Source organism: Manis javanica, chromosome 1 (genome assembly GCF_040802235.1).
Source record: "Manis javanica isolate MJ-LG chromosome 1, MJ_LKY, whole genome shotgun sequence".
Taxonomy (NCBI): Eukaryota; Metazoa; Chordata; class Mammalia; order Pholidota; family Manidae; genus Manis; species Manis javanica.
In genome coordinates this window covers 134,763,086-134,774,408 of record NC_133156.1, presented here as the reverse complement: position 1 = coordinate 134,774,408, position 11,323 = coordinate 134,763,086, and the positions used below count along the sequence as shown (strand labels likewise).

At 32.4% G+C, this 11,323-nt stretch overlaps 1 pseudogene; it reads right to left on the bottom strand.

The window, feature by feature from the left end:
• Nucleotides 1-9,024: 9,024 nt before the first annotated feature.
• LOC118972245 (UBX domain-containing protein 2A-like) lies at nucleotides 9,025-10,903 on the bottom strand (annotated as a pseudogene).
• Between the last annotated feature and the right edge of the window lie 420 nt (nucleotides 10,904-11,323).

The following is an 11,323-nucleotide window of genomic DNA, read 5'->3' as shown; positions in this document are numbered from 1 at the left end:
GTGACAGATCATTTCTAGGTAAAATCAAGATGAGAAGTTTGGTCCAATTACTGCACACAATTCCAGCAATAAAAGGGTATATTTTGCTTAAATTGGCAACTCAGAAGGAAAGGTCAGAGCTGGCATATGTTCGAGTATAAAAGTGAGCTTATTAATTTGGCTTATTATATACAAATATAACAAATAGGACATTTCTGATGAACTTAACTGATTTTTATCCAAGGTAAAATAATTTTTTAAATTCAGAAAGAATGATGCAAGATTACACAAAGCTGTTATTTCCAAAAAAGTTTGGGTATGTTTCAAATGAATAATGCTTTTCAGATGCATTTTAAAAATTAAATCATATTCCCACCATTGTCATATATCTATTTCATAGATATATGATTGAAACATTTCACATACCATATAATTCTTTCATATAAAGTGTATAGTTCAATATTTTTTAGTACATTCACAGATTTGTGTAATCATCACCACAGTTTTAGAATATATTTATTAGCCCAAAGGGAAATTCTATATCAGAGCAATTACATCCGTCCATATCCCCCAACCTAACCCCCACTTCTAGGCAACTACCAATATACCTTCTGTCTTTACAGACTTGACAATTTAGGCATATCATATAAATTAAATCATACAATATATGGTCTTTTGTCATTGACTGTCTTCACTTAGTATAATGGTTCCAATAGTCATTCATATCTTTGCATATATCAGTACCTCATTCCTTTTTATTGATAAATCATAGTCCATTGTATGTTTTATTTATCCATTCACTGGTTGATGGACATTTGGGTGAAAAAGAAAAGATCAATAGGAAAAGGAAGATACACTAGCATAAAGAAGGAATTGATTCTCATTTCAAAGGACATCAAATTATCTTACTGTCCCAGAAAAAATAATTTTCAATCTAGAAACCAATATTTAGGCAAATGATTACATAAATTGAAAAACAAATGGATGCTTTTTTTAGGTGTGGATATTCCAAAAAACAATCTAAAGAAAATAAAAGAAAAACACAACAAGTGAAAGAAAAAGAGAGAGAACCTCTCACATACCCTTTGTTAGGAATAAAGGATAATTCAAATTAAGGAAAAAGAAAAGTAGAAGAACATAGAGCAACTTCAAAGGAAGACACACACCAGATTAGGGAAAGTAAGAGAACCTCCAGGGTGCCAGGACAGCATTCCCATCTCAATGACTCAGTCTCAAGCCCTTAATAAGCAGGTGACACTGCAGACTGAGCTGCAGTCTCCAAAAAAATGACAGAAATCACAGGTCATAGAATATGTTTGACTGTGGATATCTGAGTGCAAAACTGAGGTGAGGAAATGGATAGAATTCATTTGGAAATACAGCAAAACTATTAGCAAGAACATATTTAAAAAATTAAAAAGTTGTACATGAAAAGCAGTTTTGGGCAAGTACACTGAGTAGTTCAAGCATAAACATAGATTCCTGAAATCAAAAGAATGCAAGTCCTGAATATTGATTTAACACAAAGGAGCATTAACAGTAACTGAAGATGTAAGGAGAGAGAAAAGGACTTGGTATGGTAAGAGAAATAAATCATCATCTCTCACAATAGGAAATCAATGGGTATTTAAAAATGATAAATGTTTATTGCAGTGTAAGCATGTAATTAAAAATTATGGACAGATATATGAGAAATAGACACACTGAAAAGAGTTTTCACTACTTATTCCCAGAGAGATGAATTAGAGGTGGGGAGGAGTTGACCCTTATATATTTTGGATATTTTTTATTTGAGTAATCTCAATATTTTTATTAATACATATTCATATTATTTTTCAAATTACAGTTTCTTTTAAGTGACAATTCACTACAATAATATCATTAATGAAAGCAAAACAATAGGAAAATAACATTTATGCTTCCTTGCCTAGAGATCATTTTCCAGTTGGAGAATCCACTTAACCACATCTTTTATTTCCTGTTTTTTCTTTAAACAAAAATTGATTGCTGAACTTTGAAGATAACTCACACTAAGAACTATTTATTTACTTATTTACTTCCTTTCAGGTTTATTACTACTTATTCTTTGGCAAGCACCAAATCAGAAGAATCTTATATTACTTTGCCTTGATATCCAATGTTCCAGTCTTTCCTGCATGCCTCTGCCAGATAAATCTGTGTTGGCTTCATGGATACCTTTCTAACTAGTGTGTTATCTTTGTTCATACTTCCTCCCTTGTTTCCTTCCTGTCTGATGCAAGTCTTCATCTACAGCTTTTCTTAAGACCACTTTTGTGCCACTCTCTCCATAAAGATTTTCTATGTAGAAAAATATCTCCTTAGAAAAAAGGTCAGCATTATGAATATATTCTGTCCTTTGTTATATTTTCAACCTCTTGTCACTGTAAATATAGTATTTTATAGATTCAAATTCTCCATTTCCCCTAGCAGAGTTTTATATACATAATAGGTTAATAGATATGAATCTGAAATTTCAGTCAACTATTAAAGCAGTTCTTATTGAATTGTGAGTAAAGAATATTCCTATGACTTGTATTCAAAGGCAATTTCCCAAATCTTGGTTAATTACATGATTATCTTCTAATAATATTACTATTTGTTTTCTTAACCATAAAAATCATGTACTTATTCAAAATAATTTAATATTGTGCTTTTTTACAATTCAGTGAATCATACAATTGACTTTTTGATAGATACTTGTTTAATTATCTACACTCACTTCCACATACAAATTGAAGAAAGTCACAGAACATCAGACATCAGGTACAAGATACAATTCCAGGAATTATTTTCAGAATATTCATTCAAGTCTATTTAAATTATGAGCTACTTTTCACATGACTTAATTAATTCATATGTTTATTGACTAGCTAATAAAATCATCAATGCATGATTTTTTAATGATAATACCAAATATAAACACTGAGGAGAGTCGTATAAATTTCTGACTTGAAACAGGATCACTATTTTACCCAAAGACGACATAAGCAAATTTAGTTTCAACACAATAGACTTTGAGGCAATAGAAAAAAAATGTTGAATTGAAGAAAAAAAGTCTAGTCACAATCAGTAGTTTCAAGTACCATTGAAAATAATGAAAAGCTAGGTAGAAAGGACAGTAAATATATGGATATTAACTATATAATTGTTTACTAGAACTTTCCCAACTCTGTCCATGTGGTATTTCAATGAAAGTATCATTTTTAAAAATACTCAATATCTAGTATAACTGAAGAGCTACCACTTTATCTTCAAAACAACACCCTTTTTTCTTGTTATTGTGGGTTTTAGTTAGAATCGAAGACTTTCCTCTATGGCCTGCAGCTACTGCTGAACTTAATTTTATTTACATGGTGCTTTCTCTTTTAAAGTAATATTGCTATTTCCAAATTTATAGCTAAAAGTATTACTTTCTCACTGGTTCACTGCTATGATTTTTTCCATTTAGAGTAGAACTTTTGGAAAAGCATTGTGACTTAGGTAATAACAAAAACATCTTTGAGTCCTAATGCTCCAAGATCCTAAAGAATCATCCAATAGCAATGAATGATGCTTTAACAGATAATTATTATTTTTAGAGGTTAATTATACATATTGGTGACAATGAAGCACTCAATCTTGAAGGTGTTGAGGCCGCTAGACTTGTTTGCTAATATTCTACAATTACTGTTCCCAAACTAGATTTCAGAGACTCCTAGCACCTCAGAGAAGTTGAAGGAAATACTGGATCAGCCTGGCTACAGGCTCTATTCTTCGGTTTGACAGTAAAAATGTTAGAACTGTGTGGTTTCACAAGAAGTTGGAAAACATACCAGCAATTAATTTTCTTTCATGATATATTTGGAAGAAGTAAATTCATTTCCTCCTGGCAATGTATTCAATTTCTGTTTGAAAACAAATGGTAAGTACCCAGTGAAACCTATTAACTGCTTGGCTTGCTTGAAACTCACTGGATCCATCTTTCTCCCCTCTGACAAGCAATGGAAACCACAGCCCTTGTTTCATCAACAGACATTTAGATAGCAAATGAAACTGAAGACCCGAATATCTCAACGTGTCCCAACTTAGAGAAATTAATAAAATTGTACACTCTTAGTTTTGGCATCTTCTTTATACTGAAATCACCTATTTTTGGTGTACTTATGTTTTACATACAAACTCAATTTTTAAAACTTAGTATAATTATTCACTTTTTGATAGTTACATTATCATACTTTATCAGTGGGAACCTTATATGTTTAGAAGATACATATTTTGAGTTTTCTGAATCCAGCTCATGGAAACAGCATTCTCAAAGGAAATCTAGATATTTTTAATGGGAAATAGTATTACTGATGAAAATGTAGGCACTAGAGTGTACTTAGTATCATTCCACATTACTGGTACTTGGTCCAGTCTCTAGGCCACTAGGGTTACTTACAAAGACAAAACCAGCTTGTTTTTAATGCAATGAGTTCACATCAGTAATTTTCTTTTAAATTTAATTATATGTGATGTTATATTTCAATTTCATTTTAATGTAAATTGTGAAATATTTTTCTATAATATATTTACTAAAACTTTTATATCTTCAGCCTCCTGTAATTTTACATTCTCCTATAACCATTATAGAATTCACAAATTATCATCCTGTGGTCATTTTATTGATCTTGAAATTTTTTCATAAAAATCTTACCTGCCTCTATTCTTTAAGCAATGTATGAAATTTTGAGTTCCTCATTTCAAATAATCAACTCAAAGACTTACATAAAAGAAAATGTTTAAATCAAATACATCTTATTATTCCAGACAATTTGATTTTGAGTTTATTTCCCTTTTTATGCAGTATTCTCATTCTTATACCATCACAATACCAATAATTAGTATTTATTCTGCCAAGAAAATAATATATATTATAGTATAACTACTCAGTCCAAACAAGGAACCAGATATTATCAGAATAAACTAACTTTGCTCATTATTTTATTAACAAAAAAAATAATTGCAGAAAATGCTTTTCCTTGCTATCAATAATCAGTCTGTCAGAAGGTCAAAATTAAGAAGAGAAGCGAAGAGAAAACTAGCCAGTCAACTCTAATATTAAGCACAGAGATCAAATATGATTATAAAGTAGTAGGAAAGAATACTGAGTGTAATTGTTTGATTCATTATACTTAGATTTTAAAAAAATATACATTCACATATAAGATTATTGTCTCTATTAGAGGGAAATAAAAGGATGCTATATCAATTGCTTAACAATTGTGTTAGCTAGTTTTGTGTGTTTTTCTACCCTGTGCTGAGGTAAAAGCTAAATTACAGATACAAAGGAAATAAAATATTTTCGGAGTTACACACTAGAACAGATGGATTTAAGAGATATATACAGAATATTCTACCCCAAAGCAGCAGGATACAAATTTTCCTTAACTGTAAAAAGAATGTATTCCAGAATAAATCGTATATTAAAATATAGAAAGAGCCTCAGTAAATTCAAAAAGACTGAAATTGTATGAAGCATCTTTTCAGATCATAAAGGTATAAAACTAGAAATAAAATACATGAAGAAAACAGACAAAAAAACCTATAAACCCATAGAGGCTAAACAACATGTTTCTAAATAATCAATGGATCAATGAACAAATCAAAGAAGAAATCACACAGAGAAAATGGGAAAAAATAAAACAGTTCAAAATATGTGGGATGCTGCAAAAGCAGTTCTAAGAGGGAAGTATATTAGCAATAGAGGTCTACCTCAAGAAACAAAAACACTCCAAAATAAACAGTCTAAACTCACAACTAAATAAACTAGAAAAAGAACAAATGAAATCCAAAGTTAGTGGAAGGAGGGATATAATAAAGATCAAAGAAATAAATAAAATAGAAAAGAATAAAACAATAAAAAATCAGCAAAACCAAGAGCTGGTTCTTTGAGAAGATAAATAGACAAACTCCTAGCCAGACTTATTAAGAAATAAAAGAGAGGACATAAATAAGCAAAAATAGAAATTAAAAAGGTTACACCACCAAAGAAATACAAAAAAAGTATTAGACAATGCTATGAAAAATTATATGACAATAAATTGGACAACCTAGAAGAAACGGACAAATTCAACTAGAAAAGTATAACCTCCCAAGTCTGAACCAGGAATAAGCAGAAAAACTGAACAGACCAATTACCAGTAAAGAAACCGAATTGGTAATCAAAAATGTCCCACCAAACAGAAGCTCAGGACCATATAGCTTCACAGTTGAATTCTACCAGATATTTAAAGGATAGCTAATATCCATCCTTATTAAATATTCCAAAAGGTAGAAGAGGAGCAAATACTTCCAAACTCATTCTATGAGGCCAGTATCACTCTGATACCAAAACCAGACAGACACTACAAAAAGTGAAAAATTTAGACCAATAAACTACTATCACTAATGAACAATATATGTAAAAATCCTAGATAAAATATTAGCAAATATAATTCAGAAATGGTTTGCATTTTTCTAATGATTAGATATACCAAAAATGTTTTCATGTGCCTATTAGCAAACTATATGTCTTCTTTGGAAAAAAATGATATTTATTCAGAACTTTTGCCCATTATTTAATTGGTTGTTCTTTTCCTATTGAGTTGTATGTGTTATTTATATATTTTGGATATTAGCCCCTTATCAGATATATGATTTGCAAATATTTTCTCCCATTCAATAGTCTTCCTTTTCATTTTATCAATGGTTTCCTTTATTGGGCAGAATTTTTTAAAATGATTTAGTCCCACTCTTTTATTTTTGCTTTGGTTGCTTGTGCTTTTGGTCTCAGATTTAAAAAGCTACCTCCAAGTACCTATGTTTTCTCAAGGAATTTTATGGTTTCAGGACTCATATGCAAGTCTTTAATCTATTTTGATTTTTGTATATGGTGTAACATAGTGATCCATTTTCATTATTTTGCACATCATCTAGTTTTCTCAACACTATGTATTGAAGAGACACTGTCCTAGTGTATTCTTGGCACCTTTGTAATAAATTAGTTGGCCATATATGCATAGATGTATTTCTGGGTTCTCTGTTCCATTGATCTATGTGTCTGCTTTTATGTCAATACAACATTGTTATAATTACTATAGATTTGCACTTTAGTTTGAAATCAGGCTGCAGTAGGCTTTGGTTAAGTACAAAGCTTTGAGAGATAACAAAAATTGGTGCAGGATTAAATGACAGGATCCTTTCCTACATGAAGCCACTCCTTCAAGACTGGAATAGGTTGGTGTTTCATCTGCTGTATAGAAACTGACACAGAGAGTCAACAGAGCAAAGTGTTCCACATTAAAGGACAAGATAAAACCTCAGGACAAATATAATGAAGTAACTATCTGATAAAGAGTTCAAAGTAATTGTCATAATTATGCTCACCAAACTGGGGAGGAAAGGAATGAACAGAGTATGAACTTCAAAAAAGAGATGGAAAATATAATAAAGTACCATATAGAATTCACAGAAATGAAGAATACAATACTTGAACTTAAAAAAAAAAACACTAGAGGGGTTCAATAGCAGAATAGATGAAGCAGAAGAATCTGTCAACTTAAAGACAACACAGCAGAATTCACCCAATCAGAAGAGCAAAATGAAAAAAAAAAAGAAAGAAAGGTGAATATAGCTTAAGGGGCTATGAGACAACATGAAATAGACTAAGATTTATATTAAAGGTTCCCAGAGGAGAAGAGAGAGAGAGGGACAGCAATATTATTTGAAGAAATAATGGCTGAAAACTTCCCTTACTTGGAGAAGGAAACAGACGTCCAGTTCTCTCAGAAAACCCGGTAAGTTCCAAACAAGATGAACTCAAAGAATTCCACAGCAAAACACATCATAATCAACATGTAAACTTTAAAGCAAGGAGAAGACTATTAAACGTATCAAGAGAAAAACAACTTGTAACATACAAGGGAACTCCCATAAGGCTATCAACAGATTTCTCAGCAGAAACTTTGCAGGCCAGAGGAATTGTCATGAGATATTTGAAGTGTTCTAAGAAAAAATAAATAAATAAAATATCCAAGCAAGAATGTTCTGCTTGACAAAGTTATTCAGAATTGATGGAGCGATAAAGATTTTTCCAGAGATGCAAAAGCTAAAGTAGTACACCATCACCTAACTTCACTTATGAGAAATGATAAAGACACTTATTTAAACTGAAATGAAATAGTGCTAATTAATAACAAGAAAATTATGAAGGAATAAATCTCACTGGAAACATAAATATATAGTAAAAGTAGTGAACTATCAATTACAAAACTAGTATAAAGGTTAAAAAGACAAAAGTAGCAAAAATAACTATGATTACAATGATTAGTTAAATGATACACAGGATAAAAAGATGCAAAATGTGACATCAAAAACAAAGCATTGGCAGGGAGAGTAAATATATTGAGCTTTAGAATGGGATTAACTTGTTATCAATTTAAAATAGACTGTTATAAACTGTTATATGTAAGCTTCATGGTAACTGCAAAGCAAAACCCTACAATAAGTCCATGAAAGACAAAGGGATAAAAATATAAGTATGCCTCAAAAGAAAGTAATCAAACTGCAAAGGAAGAGAGCAAGAGAAACAGAATGGAACAAAGAGGAATTAGAAAAAAACAGCCAGTAAAAAATTATCATAGTGGTAATAAGTACATTCCTATCAATGATTACTTTAAATGTAAATGGACCAAATTATCAATGACAATATGTAGAGTGACTGAATGGATCAAGAAACAACACTTAGCTATATGCTGTCTACAGGAGACTCACTTTAGGGTACATGCAGGTTGAAAGTAAAGGAAGGGAAAAAGATATTTTATATTTTTTACATATTTTTTATTTTTTTAACTTCTTTTAAGTTTTATAAATCTCACCAGGAGATAGTAAAGCAGAACTTAGACCAAAAGTCCAGTGACTCTGACTTTTCCTTGTATCATTTTGGTCTGAATATTCACTTTCAATCATTTGCCTGCAAATTTTCTACTTAGCTTATTAATAATTAATTCTATGCAGTGCTTGGAGCTATAAATGTTTATGGGAAATATTAACTTTATAGAGAATTCTTCTCTAATTAGATAAAAAGATCTATATTTTAGTGATATGTTCCAGATTTTTACTGGACAACAAATAGAATATCTTTGTTCTCAACCTCCACCCTTTGCTTTAGAAAAATGTTTGGTGTGAAACTTTCCAGTCTGTGATCTGGTCCTGAAGATGAGCTGGAACACAGGCTTCACTGACACACACTTTTCATTATTTTATCTTTAACTTTAACACCCACCTTCTTTTTATCAAAAATCCCCTGTAATTCTAAGGCCAGAATTCAGAAGTGTTCAGAAGAATGGCCCCTTTTGATGGAGTTCAGAAAGTGCTGACTTGTACCACCATAATAACATCTGAAATCACTAATGACTTAGAATCCATTTTTCCATGTCTTGTACTGCCATTTACCTATTCTTTTCTGTGGGTGACAAGCAGTTAGCACCTATCTTCTGAGTTCTCTCCAAAGGCTATTAAAACATCTGTAATTCATTTGTGATTATCACAAAATGAGTGGCTTTTAGATTGTTTCATAAATCCATTCTTCTTTCAAATCCATTCATTCTTTATACTTGAAGAATTTACTCCTTTCCTTTCCTTTTGCCTTGCTCTAGGACCATGACACCCTCAAATCTTCAGGGTCCACTATGCTCTGCCAATAATTTCAAACTCCACAAACTGGCTCCATGGCCACTTCACTGCAGCCCTTACACAAGAAGCACCGTTCTACAATCTTTGCTATTTGTTTTTAATTTTGAAAAATTTAACATTTGTATAAAAATAGTATTTTTAGAAATCCTTTGTATTTAGTAACCTATTTTTTCTTGTTGCTCTTAAAGCTTTCTGATTCAAACTATAAAATTTTTAAGCATTTTTTGGAAGTGCAGTTTTGCAGGAGATGTATTATTTAAGATTTTTTCCTATTTATTTGTATTTTTGAAATACATTTTTACAGGAAATAGACTTCTGAACTTTTTTCTTTTGGATCTTTAAAGAGTTTATATGTGTGTGTGTGTGTGTGTGTGTGTGTGTGTGTGTGTGTGTGTGTGTGTGTATACACAATAGTTAATATATATGTAACTCTTTAAATAGAGAGATTAATTTCTTACTTATCATTTGGCTCTGCTCATAAATTTGTATATTTTCTGAAATACCCAAACTGCTCATTAATGGTCCTCACCTTTCTACCATTATCTATATATCTATATATCAAATTAATCTTAGCTTATTAATTTTAGACCACTGATGAGCATAATTCTAGTCTAGTTCTACAAATTTATTCTATCACTTCATGGCAGGTCATATATTCTTGCTTTCTTATATTTCTCATACCAGATGATTGAATGTCAGCCATTGGGTCAAAAAACAGAAACTGAGATAAACTGTATTTACACACAACACCTCCTGTCCATCTAGTTTGTATTTGAGTGGGGCTTGGACTATTTGATGACCTTAGTTGTATTCAGTGCACCACAAATTTGAAAATCCTCTAATGATGGACTGCTTTTCGCTCAGGGTGAGGCCTGGAGTGCTTGAGGCATTCCTTCTGAATGCGCCTGCTCCTTCTCTACCCTCCAGCAGGCCCAGGAGGACTTTGCTAGGGATGGATTTCTCCCTGTGCTTTGGCTGCAGTCTCAGCAGTAGGGCATGCTCACTACCCTATGTAAGGTTTACAGCAGAGGAAAGGTATTTCAGTTTCTGCTTCCATTTCCCCCTGATGAAGACCCTGTTTCCTTGAGTCTCAAGTCTTAGGCTTTCTCCCCATTCCTACCCCTCTACGGCAAACAGTCTCTGCTTCCTGTTCAAGGAAAGGTCCTGAATTTGACACATTTTCCTGGCACTCCCACCCAGATGTAACCATCCGGTGCCTCATACTAGTGCATGTCCAGAGGTGGTATGTTTCCAGCTCAGCCTTAGGGGCAAATAGCTTAATGCGATGGATTTAAAAAGCCTGTCGTAGGCAAACTAGCCGAACATCCCACAGCAGCCTTGGGTCAGTGCAAGCCCCCCTCCCAGTGACAACCAGACTTGACCTGGGTTTACGATACTGATCAACCTACTGTTTTTCCCCCAGTGACAGATAGTTTCCACTTCTTGGCAGTGAAGCATCTGGGGAAGATGGGGCTCCATTTTCTTCCCAGCATCTGAGAGCTTTTCTCTTTGCATCAAGGCTCAGGGTCTATGTGGATGCCTTTCCTGCATACTGCTCAGGGCGGCCAACTAGTGCTTTCTAGGCATGTAGGATTTGGTATATAAGCAGATTGCTTTAGGTGCTCCTTCT